The sequence below is a fragment of the Mesoplodon bidens genome, assembly GCF_964165515.1.
Source record: "Mesoplodon bidens genome assembly, contig: HAP1_SCAFFOLD_270, whole genome shotgun sequence".
NCBI classification, from domain to species: domain Eukaryota; kingdom Metazoa; phylum Chordata; class Mammalia; order Artiodactyla; family Ziphiidae; genus Mesoplodon; species Mesoplodon bidens.
In genome coordinates, this window is record NW_027672389.1 from 439,377 (window position 1) to 463,313 (window position 23,937).

General features: G+C 38.1%; 1 long non-coding RNA gene across 2 annotated transcripts in view; it reads right to left on the reverse strand.

Moving 5' to 3' along the window:
- The window catches only part of LOC308610252, a 30,402-nt gene extending 11,096 nt beyond the window's left edge, over positions 1-19,306 (reverse strand). Inside the window, exon 1 of one of the 2 annotated variants that reach the window (XR_014014474.1) lies at positions 19,209-19,306. This is a non-coding gene — a long non-coding RNA (uncharacterized lncRNA). Of the gene's footprint in view, positions 1-4,360; positions 4,480-19,208 lie in introns of those variants that run through there. The other variant, XR_014014475.1, reaches the window with a different exon arrangement.
- Positions 19,307-23,937: the final 4,631 nt, after the last annotated feature.

A 23,937-nucleotide genomic window follows, 5' to 3' on the forward strand; every position in this document is an offset into this window, starting at 1 on the left:
TCAGATATGAAATTAGAGCCATGCTTGGTTATACTTCTAAGCGCTTCATCTAAAGAGAGACCTGCAGCACTGCTGCATGAATTAATCACCTACGGTGACTTTTAAACCTACCAACAGCTGGCCCCTCTATCATATCTGATTTTATTCAATAGTCTAAATGATAATAATTTTTTGATCAAGAACTTTATTTTACTGGTTGTAAAGGTGCGTGCATGCACGCGCACACAATCCCCAGTGCTTTTAAAAAATGTGGGACAGAATTAATCATAACTATTGAGTTTAAATGTCATTTATCAACTTACTAAAGTGCAAGCATGCAGGGAAAATAAGCTAAAGACAAGACTTTCGTTTTTCAATTTAGTTTTAAAAAGTCTTGTAGAGATCTTTACGAAATTAACACAAAATGGTGTTACCAAAAATCTTTTTGCTTTGTTTATTCCCTAGTCTGTGGCAATGTAAACAATGGAAGTTAACCCAGAATTTAAGTTAAGGAAAGCTATATTGTATTAAGTTTAGCCAAAATTCTCTAACTTGCCATCATATTTTTTTCAAATAAATAAAATTTCTATTCTCTTCCCTCTCTACTCATCTCCCTTAAGGCATGTCAACTCTAACCCCGCCCCCCCATACACACACCTTGTTGCCTCTGACATTATCTCCTCTACTAGATGTGCTTTTGTACTTATTGCTACACAATAGTTCAACAATAAAATGTGATAAATGCAGGCAAAGTTGTTTCAAGAAAGAAGGTAAATGTCCTTACACGTTTTCAACATAGAAACAGAATTTTTCAAAAATGAGTTATAAAACAGCAAAATTAAAAAAAAAATAGTTATAGATAAAGTTTGCAGATAATGTTGTCATCCGTCTTAAAAGAAGAGGGATAAGGCACAGAAGAAATGTAGTGTTGAGGACAATGAAAATAAGCAGTTATTGCAATCTATTTATGCTGCATTCAATGGATTCAGAAGACAGAGGCTTGAGTGCTGTCGTTATTACTTGTTTGCCATTTGATGGTGGGCAAAATATCTAATTTCATTGGGTTTCTCTTTCTATGCCTCTAAAATGTGGATTCCCAGGCTAAGAAAATATTTCAAATCTTTTCTAGGTCTAAAAGTCACAGACCTTAGTGTACCCTTTATAAAGGCCACATTTTCACAAAAGATAGCATTCTTGTAAAGCACCTTTATAGAAAGAAAAAGATATATTTAGAAAGTCCACTCAGCGTCAAGGGTTTTCTGAAGTCGTACTGCTGTTTATAACCAGGTGTAGGCCAGTAGGACAACACATTTGCTTTAATAACTGTCCAGATTTCTTGGAGTTAAAGATAAGTTTTTCATTATTCTAAGTGTTGACCTAAGAAATTATTGAAAATAAGGATTGTTCTAATTTACTTCTTGAATTGCCCAGTTCTTACACGGCCTGACATGAAAGGTGATTTAAAAGATTGCATTTAAGTTTGGACATATAGCCTTCATCCTGCTGTTTCATCACAGACCTCTTACAGGAGAAACACGTGCAACCATTTTGAGTTTCTGAATGGGAGTGCTCCTTATAGTATTTTCCCCTTATACATTTCTTGCCAACTTACTCCAATTTGTATGTAGGTAGAAATTTATAAATTTCTCCAAGAACTTATTTTTATTTTTATGAATCTTACTGATTTTGTTTTAATACCGAGGACTTTATCAAATTCATAGACATTTGATAGAATAAAAAGCAAAAGCATAATTAGGAAAAATCCAAAAACCTCAAATAGAAAATAAGATGCTATGTTGTTAGTAACAGAAATTAGCACAAATAGACTGAAAAACTGACCACCATTGTTAACTGAGCTTTTAACTATGGCAGTCGCCAGGAAAAGGAGGGTTACCTGACTCAGGGGTCTTCTCCTCTTTCTTTGCCTTCTTTTAACAATCTCGAAAATTAAAGAAAGATTGAAAGACAATACAAATAATTTATTTCCCAAACCATTTGAGAGTAGTTGCCAACACAATGCAATGTCTCCCCCAAATCCTCTAGTATTTCCTACAAACATATCCAAATATAATCATGAAAATCAGGAAATTAACACTGACACATGACCACAGAGCTCCTAATCCTCAGACCCCTTTCAAGTTTTGTCAATTATCCCCATCATGTCCTTCATAATAAAAGGATCAGCCCAGTGTCACATGTTGCATTTAGCTGTCCTGTCTCTTTAGTTTTTTAATCTGGAAAATTTTCTCAGGCTTCCCTTGAATTTCATGAACTAGAAAATTTTAAAGAATATGGATCAGTTATTTTGTAGGATTTAGCTGTTTGTATTTGTCTCATGATTATTCAGGATATGTGTAGTTGGCAGGAATAACACAGTGGTGAAGCTTTGTTCTTCTCACTGCTTCCTATCAAACAATTTCGGCAAACTTTTAACTTGTAGCCTTACTGGAATATCATGTTACTCATTTCATTAAGGTGTATCACCCAGTCTTCTCCATTGTAACGTTATTTTTTTCTCCTTCATTATTAATAATTTTTGTGGTAAGGCACTTTGTAATTATGTAAATATCCTGTTCCTCATCAAACATAATTTACTCAATTTAATTATTAAAATCAGTATGAACTCATAGACTCCTATTTTATTCAATTGACTATAATACGTTTCTACCATTATTTATTTTGAGGCTTAGATTGTTCAAGATTTGTCCAGTGGAAACCCCTTCAGTTTGGCTTCTATATCCTTTGATGTTTCCCAACTATTCTTTGATATCTCCCTTCTTTTTTTTTAACATCTTTATTGGAGTATAATTGCTTTACAATGGTGTGTTAGTTTCTGCTTTATAAAAAAGTGAATCAGTTATACATGTATCCTCATATCTCTTCCCTCTTGCATCGCTCTCCTTCCCACCCTCCCAATCCCACCTCTCTAGGTCACAAAGCACCGGACTGATCTCCCTGTGCTATGCGGCTGCTTCCCACTAGCTATCTATTTTACGTTTGCTAGTGTATATATGTCCATGCCACTCTCTCACTTTGTCACAGCTTATCCTTCCCCCTCCCCATATCCTTAAGTCCATTCTCTAGTAGGTCTGTGTCTTTATTCCTGTCTTAACCCTAGGTTCTTCATGACATTTTTTTTTTTTAGATTCCATATATATGTGTTAGCATACGGTATTTGTCTTTCTCTTTCTGACTTACTTCACTCTGTATGACAGACTCTAGGTCCATCCACCTCACTACAAATAACTCAATTTCATTTCTTTTTATGGCTGATCCCTTAGTTCTTGAAACTATAATATGTTCTAGGGTCATCTTATATTTTCCATGTAGTGGTTCTAGAATTAGCCATTTCTCCAAAGAGCTTTAGTTCCTTCAGTTGGAGAGCTGTATTTAGAAACCAAGATCTGGACACTAGGTGTATTCATTGCTCTTGGGAAGTAGTGGTCCCAGGTACTCTCAATAGGCAGAGCTAGGGGATTTAGGTACATATATACATATACACATATGAAAACATATTCATAACCATTTACACATATTCACAAATACATTCATAAACACATGCAAACATATTGTCTATGTTTATTTCTATAATGTCTCTATATTAAAAATCATGTGTTCACATTAACATCCTCCATTCCCTTTCAACGCCCTTTCATTTTAGTTTTTGCCCTTTTCATATTTTAACTCCCTCCACAGATATTAAAATAACACTGATTACCATATCCTTAATATCCTTATTTATTTGATCAGTCTTCCTGTATTTAAGTAAATTCTTGTAGCTGCCACTTTCCCATCCCACCCATTTTCTCCACCTGGCACGGGTTATGACTATCTGTACAGAGTGGTTGCCAAGGCCACTTCCTCATGTGGATGCCCTTTCACACGAATCAGACTTCAGCAATCAACTCCAGGCTCCCTTATGCAGACATCCTCTCCCCTTTCTCAGACTCTGAGACCCAATGCCAAGTCATGTGGTTCCTCGAATGCCCACCTCCCCCATGCTGACAAAGGGTTATTTTACCTCACTTAATGGACTAATTTGTTCAAGAAGGGAAGGGATCACAACACTATAAAGCAGTTATACTCCAATAAAGATATTTAAAAAAAGAAGGGAAGGGACAAGGAAGGGGATGAAAACAAGGAGGTGGACAGGGATGAACAGGTTCTTGTTTTTCTAAACAATATTTGAAGAGGTCCTTCATTTAGAAGTTACAAAGACATTATGAAGTATCAGCTGAAGAACTGAAACAACGACATATATTTACACATCTGTATCCCTACATCTATGACACACAATGTACATCTAATTTTATAGCAACCAAAATATAATTTAACAAAACTTATGATGCTTAGCCATACACTTTAATACTCAGCAACTTACAAAAATATGCAGTGCCATTTGGCTGTTAACTATCAGTCCATGTATATGAATGGATTTGTAAAACTCCTAGCCAAGAGTGCTTGGGATAGCGTCTCTACTGGTCCTGACTGGATCCTCTTCTTCTTTTGTCACTCTTTTCAGTCATTTGTTGATTCTCGATTGTATCTCATTGGTGTCTTGTATGACCACTGGCAATTATATCTGGGCAAATACCCCAGCTTGGTGTCTCTCAAAGGGCTGACTGAAAACCATTTGCAACAGAATCAACTGAGGTACTGGATAAAATTCAGGTCCACAGGCCCTGTCCTGATTTCCTGCTCAGAAGCTCTTTAGAGAGTAATGAGTATTTGAAAAATACCTTAGCTAACTCTCACACATTAACACTGAAACCATGGTGTAGTTTGCATGTCTACAATTCCTCAAAGTTCACGGTTTAAAACACATAGGTCTCACCAACTACAGTTCTTTTATTTTAGCTTCATCAATTCACATTTGTTATTTAACCAACTTGGAAATTGCTAGATGTGTGAATAGCCGCCAAAGTAAAATGTATCTATCTTTTGCAAAAATGTCTTCTACCAAATGTCTCTACAAAATGAAATGTAAATGCCTTCTAAGATCTTCTTGGAGAAATCTTACAGATTTTTAAACTCTTCCAGGTTTTAGGGAATAGCAAGTGCAAAGGCCCTGATGTTGGGAAGGCCACTGCAGAAAGAAAATCTGGATGTGTGTGTGAGAGAATAGTAGTAGTAAACGAGCTTGGAGAGTAGGGCAGAAGAAATACTGAATAAAGCATGTAGGACAGGTAAAAAGTTTAATTTTTATTCTAAAGTGATGGGAACGGGTTTTGCGAAATCATGTGATATGATTTATGGGGTTTTTTTATTATTCTGGCTATTGTATTGGTTATAGACTATAAGGATTGGGGCAAGAGGGGAGGAAGCAAGGAGGTTGTGGAAGAGGCTGCCTATTGCATTAGATGAGGCAAGCAATGATGGCTTGGAGTAAGTAAAGACGGCAAGAGTAAGGTGAGAGGTAGGTGGATTCAGGATGTATTTTCAAGTTAGACTGGCAAGAATTTCTGATGGACTGGACATAGGAATTGTGGGAAAGTGAGAGTTTAAGGATGAATCTAACATTTTTGGCCTGAGCAACTGGATGAGTTATGGAGCCAGGAAAAACTGGAGTGCAGTGGATGGATCAAAGCAAAATATTTAGTTTTATTTGCTAAGTTTGAGATGTCTATTATGCATAGATTGGAGATATTTAGTGGGAAATTGGAATTAGGAGTCTGGAGGTTAGGTGAGTGCTTGGCTAGAAGTATGAATTGGGGAGTCATAAGTCATCTTCCCATTAAAGTAATGGGACTAGATTAAAACTCATGAGTAGTTAAGGTAGATGGAGAGTGAAGGGGGCCAGGAATGAGCCTTAGGGCCTTCTAACAGATGTTGAGGGATGGGAGGCATCACCAAGGGAGAATGCCAAGGAATGGTGAGTGAGAGGGGAGAAATCTAGGAGAGGATGGTGTCCTGGTAGCCAGTGAAACAAAATATTCATTCTGGAAATTATGAGGTTCATTTCCCAAAGTTTCTTGAATTGATGATAATTTGAAACTTGGTATTTTAAAAAGAGCTTTAGCAAACAGAAAAGAGAATAATTTTCTATCATGAGTGATTGATTGCAGTAGCATGGGGAATGGAAAAGTTGTGAAAAGGGAATCAAGAATCTATGTAAAAGACAATTTTAAACAAAAGTATTCATTTAAAAAACAAGTACACAATATTTAGACATTATATTTTGTCTTTGTGTCAACAGCAGCTACAGCATGCTGTAAGTGAAAGATGAAGGATTACAGTTTAATATCAAATCAGGGAAAAAGGTGAAATAGTTGAATTCTTTGTAGATTTTTAATAGATTTCAAACCTCTATTGGTTTTGAATAATGTCATATTTCAAACATAATTTTCTAAATAATCATAACAATTTTAGAATCAGAATAAACCTTATATAACCTTATATAAAACTTATTTAAATGCACATATAGTTCATTTTTATGGGTAAAACTAGGACTCTGGTCTTCTGATTACCAGTACTATTTCTTATTGCAACACACTGTTTAAATGTGTAGATGATTGAAAAAAAGAGCATACCAGTGATCTCTTAAATGTTTTACAAAATATTAAGTAATTAAAATTACAGGAAATAAAGCTCATGAGGATTAAATTACAGGAAGAGTTTATAAGAGGGCAAACAAGTAGGAGATGTATTTCCACACAGATAAATATGAGGTTTTAGTAGAAAATGACCAAAACTGCATTTATAAGGTCATGATACTAGCTAAATGAAATAAAGACAACCATCATGTGAATAACATATAATTTTGAAGGTGAATTTTGAATATGGAGACTGATACAGGTTAACATCTGATTATAACAAAAATCAGATAGGCAGGGTAACAAGGTCTTCTTCATCCAATCACAGCTTATCAGGAATAAGGGAACCTCTTGATACTTTGGTATGTGCCATTTTAGGACAGTGAACTTGCTACAAAGTGAACACTTGACACAAGAAATAGTTTAGAAACATAAATATGATTCAAGAAATTCATGGATGGTGAAAGCTATGTTGGATTATTTCAAAAAGTTAGGGATGACTAGGTTAAGTAACTTCTCTTTTTAATAACAGAATAACTGTCACATGAAAGATCTCACTATGCCATTGACAAAGATAAAATCCCGGGACGCCATGGCTTCACAGTCTAATAGTCTAGAGATACAATGTCCAGTATAGTGTCCATTAGTCACAAGTGGCTATTAAATACTTGAAATGTGGGCAAGTTTGACTTAGGAACTGAAATTTTAATTTTATTGAACTTACATTTAAAAATTTAAAAACACATGTGACTAATGGCTGTAGTTTTTGACAGCACTAAGAACATTTCCATTATCATGGAAAGTTCTATTGACCAGAGCTGACCCATAACCTTTTTATTTAATTTTACATTTATTCCTCTTTGCTAAGAAAATCCTCTCTTACTAAAAAACAATATTAGCAAGATGGCTAGATATAAGCTCAAGATGCAAATATCTATTGGATTTCTATAATCCAGGAACAAAGAGAGAGCTTAAAAATTATCTAAAATGGAAAAAAAAAAGACTACCTAGGAATAAATCTAAATAAAAATGTGCAAGACATTTATGGAGAAAATAAAACCTTACTGAAAGATATTAAAGAAGTCTTAAATAAATGGAGAGGTACATCTTGTTTATGGATAGAAAAGACTCATCATAATGGTGTAAGTTTCCCCCAACTTAATTTATATAGTCAATACAATTACAATAAAAATACTTAATAGAGGTTTTACAGGATTGCCAATTCTGAAATTTATGTGAATGGTCAAGAACAGCTCAGACACACCTAAAAAATCCATTCATTCCAAAATGGTCCTGGAAAACTTAATTATTCATAAGAAAACAAAGAAATTGGATAATACAGACAAGTCGATTGTAAGTGCATTAATGGCTTGAATATAAAACAAAGATACACTAGAACTTTCAGAAGAAAATATACTATATCTGGGTAGCATTAAACTAGGGAAGGACATTTTAAGTAGAACAAAAAGACACTAAGCTAAAAGATACATTTGATTTCATTAAAATTGAGAGCCCCTATTTATCAAAAGACAACATTAAGAAAGTGAGAAGGAATGAAATAACTTATTTGTGTCATATATAGCTGATGAAGGATTATTTGCTTGTATTTAAAGAACCATAGAAATAAGTAAGAAAAAGATAAACAGTAGAAAAATGGACAAAAGATATTCTCTGGACTTCACAGAATAGGAAACAGAGGCAACTATTAAACAAGTGAAAGGATTCTCAGCCTGTCAGTAATTAGGGAAATACAAATTAAAACTGTTATGGACTGAATTGTGTTCCCTAAAATTCGTATGTTGATGCCCCATCTCCCAATGTGGCTGTTTGGAGACAGGGACTTTAAAAACATAATTATGGTTAAATGAGGTCATAATGGTGGGGCCCTTACTGATATGATTGGTGTCCTTGTAAGAAGAGGAAGAGATACGAGGGATGTATACACACAGAGAAAAGGCCATGTGCGGACATAGCTAGAAAGCAGTGGTCATCTGCAAGTCAAGGAAAGAGGCCTCAGGAGGACCCAAAACTGCCAACATCTTGATACTGGACTTCCAGCCTCCAGAACTGTGAGAAGATAAATCTCTTGTTTTTTAAGCCACTGAATCTGAGGTATTTTGCTAGGACAACCTGAGCAGACTAATACAAGGAACAAAAGACTAGAATGGCCATTCTAACTGGTGAAGCTATAGAGCAAAAGGGCTGAAAATTGATTCCATAACTTGGAAAACATTTTGGCATTATTTTTTAAAGTTGAATATTTGAATTCCCTACAAGTCAGCAATTCTACTCTTAGTATGTCTACTCTTTTACTTATGTTAAATCTTGCACATGTGTACCAGGAAACATTAAAATAAATGTTCATGGAAGTACTGTCCGTAATAGGCCCAAAACAACCCAAATATCATTAATAGAATAATAAACACATTTTCTTGTATTTATACAATAAAATATTACACAGTAGTACAAATGAATGAACACTAGTTAAAGCAAAGTGGATGAACCTTAGAAACATAATGTTGAGTAAAAAAGCAAGCACAGAAGACTAAAGTATGATATCAATTTTATAAATCTCAATAATAAGCAAAATTATGTGGATGTTGAACATAAAGCCAAGATCAGAGTGATTTCTTTGGTGAAAGCAGGAAGGTGGGATCAGGGTAGAGAACAGAGAGAAGACGCAGAAGTTTTGATTCTAGTTCTTAGTTTTGGTGGTGTGTTTGCAGGAGTTTTTATTATTTCTCATAACTTACATACAATTAAATATATTCTTCTGTATATTATCTAATAATATAAAAAAAATCAAAATCCATTATATACCAAAGATAACCCCTAGACATTAATTATAGAGAGTCCACTTTGAAACAACATACATAGTTACTCATAAATCTTCTGTAGTTGAAAGCTTTTAGCTATGAAATTCTTCCTCCTTCATATGAGGACTTTATGTTCCATAATGAAGGAAAATTGTTCCTACTTTGGGACAATTTGCCTTCTTTATTTAAGTGATACTAGTCCTTTGGCTGCCTAGAAATTTTAAAAACAACTGACAACTACATCTACTGCCTGCAAGAGAATAAAGGAAAAGGAGCATAGGAGGCAATCTCATACATTATTGATAAACACATACAAAGACAATATTCGTACAAAGCTATTTCTCCATATAGCAACTCTGAATTTTATTAATAAATACATATATATGTATCAAACATTAATAAAAGAATAAAATCCAATATGAGTACATTTGCTCTTTTTTTGCAATTAGTTCCAGGATTCTATTTTAGATTATTACTTCATATCTGCGAGAGTTGGGTGTGTGTCTGTGTGTTTGGTTTTGTGGAAGTTGCATTGTGCTAAAGTTTACATTTCTTTCTTGAATTAAATGGCTTTTGTTATCCCTTGGGAATACTGAAGATAGCAACAGCAGATTACTACCTACCGGTGGAAAAGTATAAATAGCAATTTTAGCTGCTAGTGATTCTGAAATTGCCCTTAACTTTGTCCTTCTAAAAATGCTCCAAGAATTACCTTTTGCAAATCCACAGATTTACTATCCATATTCAAGTCATTTACGTGGACAAAGAATGTAGCCTGTGGTATTAGTAACAAAGGATGTTATAGCCATCAAGCCATCAGCCACTGAAGCCACCCCCAATGCTGCACCCTGAGGGGATTCAGGATGGAGAAAACAGGATACTGGCCCTAGATAATTAAAGTGTATATCAAGGGAATGATTTCCATGAGACCAGATTCTTGCATCTCACCATATATAGAAAAGTACTAAATTTATTAACTTAAGATGTCTAGTTTCTTTAATTAACAGTAATCTTTTGATGTTCCAACTACCTGGGGTTTTTTTGCAAGAACCCCTAAATATCCTGTGCCCTCCCTTACCTCTTCAGAACAGTCCCTCAGAGCTATCTGAGAGGCTGTCTCCTGATTTAAGTCCTCAGTATGTCCTCCAAATAAAACATAATTCTCAACTTTTAGGTTGTGCATTTTTTTTCAGTCAACATTTAACAGTATGGCTCACGAAGGTACTATGCCTAGATGTAATGGGATGAGCTGTAAATTATTAAAACTAGATAAATTCTGTCAGCTCTACCACTAGCTGAGATCAGGCTTTCTTCTCTGGATACTTCTGTCATAGACCTTGGCACATATGGGGTCTGTGTTGGTCTTAAAATTATTCTTAGAATTGTGGGGACTCATTCATTCTTTCAGCAAATTTTACTGCTTATATTCTATGTGTCAGTTACAGTGCTGGGTCTTGAAATACAGAAGTCAACACACGAAAATACAAGGATAAAACACATTTTCTACCATATTAACTTTTTTCATTCATTAATTCATCCCTAAGTCATTCAACACGCATCTTCTTATTGAATACTGATGGGGGGTCAAATGCTATGCTAAACACTGAGTACATAACTGCAAATGAGATGGATAGGCCCTGATTTTGATGTCACTACTATGTTTTGTCCTGCCATATAATGGGACAGCTTCATTATTCCCTTTACCCTAAGTTTTTATCACAAATTGCTAATGGAAATAAAACTGTTAGTGGAGTTTCAACATGCATAGGTAAATGAGAACAGAGAACTCCCCTTTCGCATGCCCCATTCTCCTCCTTCTAACTCCCTATGTGAACTCACTTTGTGCCAAGACCAAGAATTTGTGCCCCAATAAGAACCAAGCTGATTTCCTCACACTGACTGGGGTATTGCTCACTTAGAAGACTTGATGCTTAATTTTGATAAGCAACTAGAAGACCATGGAGACAACCTATAAAGATGATTTGTCTTGGGAGAAAATACTAAAAAGGGTTAATGTGCTGTTCCACATGTCTAACCTCCTGGGATTAAACCACAGGCACCAAGATCACCAAGTGTACGTGGCAACAATGAGCTAAAAATGAAAAGAAAAGCATCATACTGCTATTGTATTCATCTTCCCCCAAGGCACTCTCTGATAAACACCACAACCACTAAGGGAATTGAGAACAGCTTCCTTGTGGGGTAGGTTATGTATGCATCTTTTTCCAAGAAATTAAATCATATCCAGCTATCAGCACACCTTACTTAAGGTGATTGTAATGTATGAGGTTAAATGTTCCTCACTGGAAACCTTCTTGTCCTCAATTCATTGGCTATACTGGATTTTTTTTCTTGGGTCAGACCTTCAGACTTCTACCAGAAATCGTTCCTTTGGGGAGACCAGGCCTTCCCAGAAACTCAGGAAACTGAAATGGAGACAGCAAGAGAGAAGGAAATTATTTGGACATATAGACCTCAACTGTTTGGTTTTAAGTAAACGTCCAAGCAAACATCTTCTAAATGGTATAATAACTTTAGGGAAATTCACGGTTTATAAGTTTGTGTGCTGATAAACTGAACACACTATAAGAGTACAGGTTGCATTTTGTGTCTTCAACTCAAGCAAAGACTTCAAAAAAGGCCCAGTTATCCTTTGTTCATTAAGACACTAAGAGAGGGCCCCCCGCCCCCGCCGCCGCTGTCGCCGCCTCGGCGTCCCCCGGCTCCAGTACCTCTCCTAGGACAGCGCCGCCACCACCGCTCGGCCCTGCCTGCCGCCTGCGCCGCGCAGCCCTTACGCGCTCCCGGATGGCGCCTTCCTCCCCGGACCGGTTTATAATGTAATAATTCAAGAATTTTATCATACAGTGGAGTAGCTTAACAACTCTCTATGTGCTTCCCATGATATGTTCTCTACATTGTGAAAAGCTCTTGGTGCTGCAGCCAGGAGTCAGTGCTGTGCCTCTGAGGTGGGAGAGCCAACTTCAGGACACTGGGCCACAAGAGACCTCCCAGCTCCACATAATATCAAACGGCGAAAATCTCCCAGAGATCTCCATCTCAACACCAGCACCCAGCTTCAGTCAACGACCAGCAAGCTAAAGTGCTGGTCACCCTATGCCAAGCAACTAGCAAGGCAGGAACACAACCCCACCCATTAGCAGAGAGGCTGCCTAAAAACATAATAAGGCCACAGGCACCCCAAAACACACCACCAGACGTGGACCTGTCCACCAGAAAGACAAGATCGAGCCTCAACCACCAGAACACAGGCACTAGTCCCCCCCACCAGGAAGCCTACACAACCTACTGAAACAACCTTAGCCACTGGGGACAGCCACCAAAAACAACGGGAACTACGAATCTGCAGCCTGAAAAAGGAGACCCCAAACACAGTAAGATAAGCAAAATGAGAAGACAGAAAAACACACAGCAGGTGAAGGCGCAAGATGAAAACCCACCACACCTAACAAATGAAGAGGTAATAGGCAGTCTACCTGAAAAAGAATTCAGAATAATGATAGTAAAATTGATCCAAAATCTTGGAAATAGAATAGAGAAAATGCAAGAAACAGTTAACAAGGACTTAGAAGAACTAAAGATGAATCAAGCATCGATTAAAAACACAATAAATGAAATTAAAAATACTCTAGATGGGATCAATAGCAGAATAACAGAGGCAGAAGAACGGATAAGTGACCTGGAAGATAAAATAGTGGAAATAACTGATGCAGAGCAGAATAGAGAAAAAAGAATGAAAAGAACTGAGGACAGTCTCAGAGACCTCTGGGACAACATTAAATGCACAAAAATTCAAATTATAGGGGTTCCAGAAGAAGAAGAGAAAAAGAAAGGGACTGAGAAAATATTTGAAGAGATTATAGTTGAAAACTTCCCTAATATGGGAAAGGAAATAGTTAATCAAGTCCAGGAGGCACAGAGAGTCCCATACAGAATAAATCCAAGGAGAAATACACCAAGACACATATTAATCAAACTGTCAAAAATTAAACACAAAGAAATCATATTAAAAGCAGCAAGGGAAAAACAACAAATAACACACAAGGGAATCCCCATCAGGTTAACAGCTGATGTCTCAGCAGAAACTCTACAAGCCAGAAGGGAGCGGCAGGACATAATTAAAGTGATGAAGGAGAGAAACCTGCAACCAAGATTACTCTACCCAGCAAGGGTCTCATTCAGATTTGATGGAGAAATTAAAACGTTTACAGACAAGCAAAAGCTGAGAGAGTTCAGCACCACCAAACCAGCTTTACAACAAATGCTAAAGGAACTTCTCTAGGCAAGAAACACAACAGAAGGAATATACCTACAATAACGAACCCAAAGCAATTAAGGAAATGGGAATAGGAACATACATATCGATAATTACCTTAAATGTAAATGGACTAAATACTCCCACCAAAAGACACAGATTGGCTGAATGGATACAAAAACAAGACCCATATATATGCTGTCTACAAGAGACCCACTTCAGACCTAGAGACACATACAAATTTAAAGTAAGGGGATGGAAAAAGATATTCCATGCAAATGGAAATCAAAAGAAAGCTGGAGTAGCAATTCTCATATCAGACAAAATAGACTTTAAAATAAAGACTATTAGAAGAGACAAAGAAGGACACTACATAATGATCAAGGGATCGATCCAAGAAGAAGATTTAACAATTGTAAATATTTATGCACCCAACATAGGAGCACCTCAATACATAAGGCAAATACTAACAGCCATAAAAGGGGAAATCGACAGTAACACAATCATAGTAGGGGACTTTAACACCCCACTTTCACCAATGGACAGATCATCCAAAATGAAAATAAATAAGGAAACACAAGCTTTAAATGATACATTAAACAAGATGGACTTAACTGATATTTATAAGACATTCCATCCAAAAACAAAAGAATACACATTTTTCTCAAGTGCTCATGGAACATTCTCCAGGATAGATCATATCTTGGGTCACAAATCAAGCCTTGGTAAATTTAAGAAAATTGAAATTGTATCAAGTATCTTTTCCGACTACAATGCTATGAGACTAGACATCAATTACAGGAAAAGATCTGTAAAAAATACAAACACATGGAGGCTAAACAATACACTACTCAATAACGAAGTGATCACGGAAGAAATCAAAGAGGAAATAAAAAAATACCTAGAAACAAATGACAATGGAGACACGACGACCCAAAACCTATGGGACGCAGCAAAAGCAGTTCTAAGGGGGAAGTTTATAGCAATACAATCCCACCTTAAGAAACAGGAAACATCTAGAGTAAACAACCTGACCCTGCACCTAAAGCAATTAGAGAAAGAAGAACAAAAAACCCCCAAAGCTAGCAGAAGGAAAGAAATCATAAAGATCAGATCAGAAATAAATGAAAAAGAAATGAAGGAAACAATAGCAAAGATCAATAAAACTAAAAGCTGGTTCTTTGAGAAGATAAACAAAATTGACAAACCATTAGCCAGACTCATCAAGAAAAAAAGGGAGAAGACTCAAATCAATAGAATTAGAAATGAAAAAGGAGAAGTAACAACTGACACTGGAGAAATACAAAAGATGAGAGATTACTACAAGCAACTCTATGCCAATAAAATGGACAACCTGGAAGAAATGGACAAATTCTTAGAAATGCACAACCTGCCAAGACTGAATCAGGAAGAAACAGAAAATATGAACAGACCAATCACAAGCACTGAAATTGAAACTGTGATTAAAAATCTTCCAACAAACAAAAGCCCAGGACCAGATGGCTTCATAGGCGAATTCTATCAAACATTTAGAGAAGAGCTAACACCCATCCTTCTCAAACTCTTCCAAACAATTTCAGAGGAACACTCCCAAATTCATTCTACGAGGCCACCATCACCTTGATACCAAAACCAGGCAAGGATGTCACAAAGAAAGAAAACTACAGGCCAATATCACTGATGAACATAGATGCAAAAATCCTCAACAAAATACTAGCAAACAGAATCCAACAGCACATTAAAAGGATCATACACCATGATCAAGTGGGGTTTATTCCAGGAATGCAAGGATTCTTCAATATACGCAAATCAATCAATGTGATACACCATATTAACAAGTTGAAGGAGAAAAACCATATGATCATCTCAATAGATGCAGAGAAAGCTTTCGACAAAATTCAACACCCATTTATGATAAAAACCCTGCAGAAAGTAGGCATAGAGGGAACTTTCCTCAACATAATAAAGGCCATATATGACAAACCCACAGCCAACATTGTCCTCAATGGTGAAAAACTGAAACCATTTCCACTAAGATCAGGAACAAGACAAGGCTGCCCACTCTCACCACTCTTATTCAACCTAGTTTTGGAAGTTTTAGCCACAGCAATCAGAGAAGAAAAGGAAATAAAAGGAATCCAAATTGGAAAAGAAGAAGTAAAGCTGTCACTGTTTGCAGATGACATGATGCTATACATAGAGAACCCTAAAGATGCTACCAGAAAACTACTAGAGCTAATCAATGAATTTGGTAAAGTAGCAGGATACAAAATTAATGCACAGAAATCTCTGGCATTCCTGTACACTAATGATGAAAAATCTGAAAGTGAAATCAAGAAAACACTCCCATTTACCATTGCAACAAAAAGAATAAAATATCTAGGAATAAACCTACCTAAGGAGACAAAAGACCTGTATGCAGAAAATTATAAGACACTGATGAAAGAAATTAAAGATGATACAAATAGATGGAGAGATATACCATGCTCCTGGATTGGAAGAATCAATATTGTGAAAATGACTCTACTACCCAAAGCAATCTACAGATTCAATGCAATCCCTATCAAACTACCACTGGCATTTTTCACAGAACTAGAACAAAAAATTTCAAAATTTCTTTGGAAAAACAAAAGACCCCGAATAGCCAAAGCAATCTTGAGAATGAAAAACGGAGCTGGAGGAATCAGGCTCCCTGACTTCAGACTATACTACAAAGCTACAGTAATCAAGACAGTGTGGTACTGGCACAAAAACAGAAAGATAGATCAATGGAACAGGATAGAAAGCCCAGAGATAAACCCACGCACATATGGTCAACTTATCTTTGATAAGTAAGGAGAGGTAACTTTGAATCCTAAATCGGTACTCAAGTCTTAAATTACTGAGAACACTGACCACCCACCAGACTAAATGTTTTTTTTTTACGTGATTGGAAAGCAACAGATTGATTTCAATTCTATCTTGTCAAATCTACAAAAAAGTTCCTACAGTTCATTTAGAAACTAATAGTGTAAATCCTTCTATTTGGTATTACTCCTCCTCCTTAACACCGGGCAATTAATTTTGCCTGTCTCTGGGAAACGTTTTTAACAAAGGAAATAGAGTCATAAATCAGTTTCGGTTAGGAAATCATACAACTATTTCTACCTAGGGCTTTGAATTTAGAAACTTTCCTCAGAAATTGTTGAAATATAACGAAGTCCAAATTCAGAAATACCTTAAATTTAATTATCTTAGTTGCACTAAAATAACAAATTCTATTTTCTATCTTGTTTTCTTTCTTCCCCAGAAGGTTTCTCCAGCCCTAATCCATAACTTAATGCATTCATCTCACCTATAAAATCACTGGCAGGTATGATGCCGGCTTTGGCGTCTCCAGTCCCCTAATCCTGTCCCATTTCTTGCCAAAGAATTCAGTTTCTTCAGAAACCAAGTAACAGACATTTCAATTTCTAACCATCATTAGCATATTTTCATGTACTAATAGTCAACATAAAAACACCTTTTAAAATTACAGAAATTTTTACTGTACTTAAGCTCAATTGCACTAACCTGTATTTCATAAACCTTGGGCTACTTTCTTAAAAATGAATTATTATTTTAATATGTTTTCACTTATTATTCAGAATAATTATTCATATAATTAAATATTTTACAATTAGGTAAGAAAGGTGGAAAACAGTTTTGCTATTCTTGTTCTCTGTTCTCTCTTCTACTTGGTGTGCCTGAGTCAAAATTTTAGAATATTGAAAATTTAATATTTCAAACCCAAACCACATTTAAAGATGATAATAACAACAAGCCAAAAAAATTTTGGTCCAGAGGTTTGCATGGTCTGGGGAACAGTTCTCTGAGTGGGCCATTTGGAGTGGGATTTGCCCACCCCTCTCCACTCCTTCTGCCTCATATACTGAAGATAGAGACAAAGAAACCAACTCAAATCTCTTCAAAGTGTATTTACAAAGAGAATTTGTAATCAGAAAAACAATAATGATATATAATAGAAGTAACATGATTTTTCAGAACCAGTATCTTGTTCTAAAAGCAATATTTAAAAAGAAGGTAAGAAGGTTAGCTATAAACCCTGGCCCTCTTTTTCATTGATCTCCTATTTTAATTTGTTAAAATAAAATCCATGGTCTTTTGAGTCAAACTGTCTCTTTAATTTCAGATTTAAAGATAACAAATCTCTTTTTAAATGGAATATTGGCACACAGACACCACACAGTCTGGCTTACTGCAGCTGTTCTCTGTTGGTGAAGTGGCACATTTGCAATCCCCACCATAGCAATCTTCACCATTTCACAGAATATCATTCAATTGTACATCCCTAGGTGGGCAACAAGAATGGGCACTTGAGCTCAGCAGAAAGGCGTCTGTGGGGAAATCCTAGGTCAGAACCCATAAAAGGGGAGACTAACTTGAAGATGCCCAAATAACCTGAGGTTTACCTTGGCCACCTCCCCTGGCTTTCTGACTACCTGTGGGAAAAGCCTCTCTGGAAACTCTTTTTAGGTTACTGGGGGAATCCTAGGACAAATACACTGCTTGCTTTTGCAGGAGGACTTGCCCCATACCCTACCCAGCTAGGTGTCTCACAACCTAGCTGGACTAAAAAAGCTTCAAGAAAAACGGGATAGACTGACAGTTGCATTTCTACTTCCACCTATTCTTATGCACATGGAGTAAAATATGTAGGTAGAGCCCTCTTTCTCACACCCCAACAGATTCTGCTGTCCTTGAAACCCATCTGGTAGCTGCAGTGACTACAATGAAGGGAGTTATCGGAAACCATGTTGGTACTGGGCTTAAAGGATTTTTCATGCCATGCATTTTGGGGAAGGACACAGGTAATAGTCCAAACGTGGTATAAGGCAATGCCCGTTCTGGGTCCTTGAAAAATCAGTCACGGAACAGAGGTGGTGGACAGGAGCTGACAAGAGCTGGCTTATTAATGGGCACAGCATCCCCGGGGTGGGGGTGGGAGGAATCAATGAAATGATTGACAAGAGAAGATGGTAAATGAAGGGAAAAGTGGGGACAAGTGCTGCTCAACCCAAGCTGAACTCCAGGAGGTAAGTTTCTCCTCTAATTTGAGATTCCTTCTAAAGGTTCAATATTGAAGTGGGTGTTTGACGTTGAAATGTGCAGACCCATTCTGATAACTGGAAAGGGAGAAGACTGAGGAAGGCAAAAGGAGAGGGAAGATTTCCGATTACTTCTCCAGGCTGCTGACAAGAACCTGCTGCTCGCAAACCACAAATTAACCAAGCGAAGGTTGAAGGTAGCAACGTAAAAGTGCAACTCAAATTATTTTACATTCTGAATCCTCTTCAATATCTAAGCGAGTGTGGCACGGCAATGGTTGATTATCTTAAGATTACAGAGGCTGACCGCCTTCTTTGTTTGCCCAGTAACACCGCTCCTCCAATAATCTCAAGCACTTGGCTGATTAACATTTCAATTCCAGCTGTTGCTCCTTTGCCCATTGCAGAAGGCGGCAGGGATATTCCCCTTCTTCCCTCTGTATTACAAACCCCGTTACTAACCAAGCAGAAAGCACCGCGCAGTGGGGCCAAGGCTAATAATAGCCGGGGTGCTTACAGTCTCCGGAGGGATCGAATCAGCGCATGTCCCCGGCGCGGGCTGTCCCGGGGCCACAGTGCCGCCGCGCCGGGTCTGTGCGTGGTCAGCTCGGCCGGCCCCCACCCCACCTGCCGGCTGTAGCAGCTGCTCCCGCCGCCGAGCGCCGGCCGCCGGAAGTCATCCCCCGCGCCAGGCCGGATCGCCACATTCCGCGCCAGCCGCGGGGGGAGAGGGACCTCTCCCGGCTCCGGGGACCGGCTCCTGGAAACTGCGCTCCACGATCGCTACCCTTCCCGGTTGTAGGGTTATTTTCTAGGAATGCTTTTACAGAAGAAGCGTCGCCGGCTGGTGGACCGAGAGAGAAGAGCCAGAGTGACTTTCCCTGCAGAGCGCCTTTCCTCGGAGCGCTCCCCCGTCACTCCCGCGGCATGGACGGCTCCATTCCGCTGTGTGGGTTTTCCACCCTGTTCATCGTCCTTATCTGTATTGTTCATTTCGCTGAATTTGAGAGTGGGATTCGCTCTTAAGATATCATTCAAACACTCCGAAAATATTTTAAATTGGCGACTAGTTTTTCTAAGCCCCTTGTAGCGAGCTCCACTTCCCCCACACACACACACAGTTACTCGCACGTACACACCCAGCCAAACCACTCACAATTAGGAAAGCTGGGACCTCTCGCCCTCTTGCCTACGTAATGGAACAAGAAACTCCCAAAGGAGTGGGGAAGTAGGACCGGCTAGCGAAAGCACTCGAGGAAAGAGAGAGGGGTCGCCCCAAGATTTTGTTGCTGTTTAGTGGTGTCCTTAGTGGACAGATGTTCCCCCTCTAACCCCCTGGCCTCGCCCCAAGTGGAATGGCTGGTCTGGTGACAGCTGTAACATTTGGAAACAAAGAGGCTGAAGCCACATTAACAGATGGCTGCATCTCTTTCTTTCCCGAAGGATTGATCAGAATTGGCTTTAAGAATAATATTAGCATATACGTATATAATAAGCCCTTTCCTTCTCTCTTTAAATTGGCACCAGCTATTAACAGGTTTCTCTCTCTCTCTCATCTTCCTCCCTCCCTCCTTCCCTCCCTCCCTCTCCTAAGCTGACCAGATCATCAGTTTCCGGACTTAAGGGTGGAAAAAAGGCCAAGGATGTGCTCTCTTTACAGCTGAACCAGGGTTTATTTTCCCAGTGTTGAGCCATTCCCAAGTAGAGAGGCTCTTTGACACTAGGGTTCTCTGTGAGTGAACTTCTCACATTCAGCTTGCTTTTGGAATTGCCCATCACTAGGTCCTGGCCAGTTTTATCCTTGGATTTGTCCAGCAACCTAAACAGTATAATTGCACAAGGCCAAGGCAGTACTTTTAATCTAGGAAGAGTTCCCAACTCCCTGTTTGGCAGTTCCAAAATTAGGAGGTAGTGTAGCAAACAGTTTCAACAAGGCTCAGTAAGAATTCTTGACCCTAGAATGTGGGCTTTTTAAAAGCTGGAACAACCTAATTCATCTCTCTGAGTTTCACTTTCATAAAATTAGACCTCACCAAAGAGCAGGGGATTCTTAATATGTATCAAAGTGTATGTGGAATCTGGATGGGAATATTACATCTTTAATTTCACTAACCTCTAACTGCAATTTAGTATTTAGCATGTCCTTTAAATCTAAATGCAGACAACAAACCACAATAATATTAGGAGTACCTGTGACTATATCCCCAGCAGATGTCACAGACAATTTCCTAAGGCACTTTTTATAGATATCTCAAAGTATCCCTACTCTGATGTTACAATCAAATCATCATTACCTTTTTTGTTTTATCTAATAGACTATATCTATTTTAGAATGGTTTTAGATATACAGAAAAATTAAGAGTTCTTATATATCTCATTCCCAATTTCCTCTATTATTGACACCGTACACTAATGTGGTACCTTTTTTACAATTAATGAGCCAATATTAATACAATAATATTAACCAGAGTCTGTACTTTATTCAGATTTCCTTGGCTTTTGCCTAGTGTCCTTAATTCCATTTCAGGCTTCCATCCAGGACACCACATTACATTTAGTTATCAAGCCCCCTTAGGCTCCTCTTGGCTGTGGTAGTTTCTCGGGCTTTTCTTGTTTTTGATAACCTTGACAGTTTTTTATTTATTTATTTATTTATTTATTTATTTTTGGCTATGTTGGGTGTTCGTTGCTGCGCGCGGGCTTTCTCTAGTTGCGGAGAGCGGGGGTTACTCTTCGTTGCAGTGCGCCGGCCTCTCATTGAAGTGGCCTCTCTCGTTGTGGAGCACGGGCTGTAGGCGCGTGGGCCTCCGTAGTTGCAGCACATGGGCTCAGTAGTTGTGGCTCACGGGCTTAGTTGCTCCCTGGCATGTGGGATCTTCCCAGGCCAGGGCTCGAACCCGTGTCCCCTGCATTGGCAGGTGGACTCTCAACCACTGCGCCACCAGGGAAGCCCCAACGTTGACGGTTTTGAGGAGCAGTGATCAAGTGTTTTGTAGCATACCTCACTAATGTAAACTGTCCAATACTTTTCTCATGGTAAGACTGGGATTATGGTTTATTGGGAGGACAACCAGATAGAGTGCCTTTTTTATAACATCTTCTCAAGGGTACATGCTGTCAACGTGATTTGGCTGTTGACGTTGACCTTGATAACCTGGCTGGGGTCATGTCTCAGATTTCTCCACTGTAAAGTTACTCCCCCACCCCTTCCACACTACACTTGTTGGAAGGAAGTCACTGTGTGAAGCACAAACCCAAGGAGTGGAGAGTTATGATCCACCTCCTTGAGGACAGATATGTACATAAAGTATTTGGAATTCTTCCACACAGAGTTGTCTATTTCCCCCAAATATTAATTTATTCAATTATTGATATTTATTTATATCAGTATAGACTTGTGGATATCTATTTTATCCTTTGGGTTATAATCCAATACTACTTTATTTTGTTGTTTGAATTGTTCCAGCTTTGGCCATTGGGAGCTTTTGCTTTTGGCGCCTGTGCTCCTTTGACATACTCCCTTTGGGGTGTGTGAGTTTGTGTGTGTGTGTGTGTATCTGTGTGTATATGTGTTTAGCATGCATGTTTGTGTGTGTGTTTAACATTTCCTGACTTTCTGGTACCACAAGGTGCTCCAGGCTCATTTTGTGTATTTCCTGCCCCAGTCCTAGAATTAGTCATTTCTCTGAGGAGCCCTGATTCCTTTTATTGGAGAGTAGTAATAGAAACCAAGATCTGGGCTCTAGATGTGCTGTTGCTAATAGGGTATTATTTGATTAGGCTCTCTTCACTGAGAGAACAAAGAAATATATATGTATAGTAACCCATGTATATACACATATCAATAAATATTTCTATATATAACTATCTATATCTATATTGAGCTGAGTGTATACTGATGTCTGCAACTATAATCCATTAATGCTGAGATTAGTTTAGCTTTCTCCTCTTGTTTATCTGTAAATTCATACTTCAATATTGAGAAATGTGGCTACAACCATCCACCATCTATTTATTTAATTGTTCAATTTCAGTACACATGTATCAGAATTGTTAATCCATCACCCCAACATCACTATTTTTAAGTATAGTAGTTAATAGAGTCTCTGTTGTATCTTGTTATTTAATGAGTTTAAATACCCATTCGTTTCTATATCACAAATTTGGTTTTTAAAATATTCTAATGACTGCATTTAAAACATAGTAACTGGGCTTCCCTGGTGGCGCAGTGGTTGAGAGCCCGCCTGCCGGTGCAGGGGACACGGGTTCATGCCCCAGTCCGGGAAGATCCCACATGCCACGGAGCGGCTGGGCCCGTGAGCCATGGCCGCTGGGCCTGCGCGTCCGGAGCCTGTGCTCCGCAACGGGAGAGGCCACAACAGTGAGAGGCCCGCGTACCGCAAAAAAAAAAAAAAAAACCATAGTAACTAGTTTCTTTTGAGATTCTATTATATTTTATGAACTTAAAAGTGTTATTTTAAGACTATTTAAATGGGCGCCTCCATATTGTCAAAGGGATCCACAGTAAAAAGAAGGTTAGGATCTCAACCTCACAAAGATTATTGTCAGTTTCTAAGGAGATGATGTGAAATTGTCTGGTGCAAATGTTGGGAGCTCATGCTTGATAAGTGTTCGCTTTGTCCACTTGGGCAGGCTTTTTTCTCCTTTAAAGTTCTAAATACCTTGGAAGAGAGAACATGCTAAACCTTATGGTTAATAATTTATAACGTAGTGGAAGGATTTGCTAGGTATCAGTGTTGGAGGTAAAGGTCCATATAAGGTTGACAGAGGATGAGAAGAAGACAAGGATGACCCTGAAGGTCAGGGGTTTTGTAGTTGAACAGACTGGGGATTGGATCCTTCCATTCACAGCCTGACTTTGTCTCATTTTTGAAATAAGGAGAACAATGGCTATTACATAGGCTTGTCCTTAAGAGTGAAAGTAGATGTTTAATCTTTTCTTTCAATTTGTTTGAGACAGTGGGGATTAAGTGTGGCGATTTGGGACAGTTACATAACATAGTGGATTGTCCTTCCTTGTATAGTTTTCACTCTGTGAAGCCAGACTCACTGGAGGTATAGATAGTTTCTCATGATAATTCAGGCTCCTTCATCCATGAAAGTACCCTTGCCAGGTGCTTTTTACTCATAGAAGACAATCAATCAGTGTTGATGATGCTTAGGAAAAAACAAAAATTAAAGATATTAAATGGCAGGAATTAACTGCTTCAGATACTATACCATGG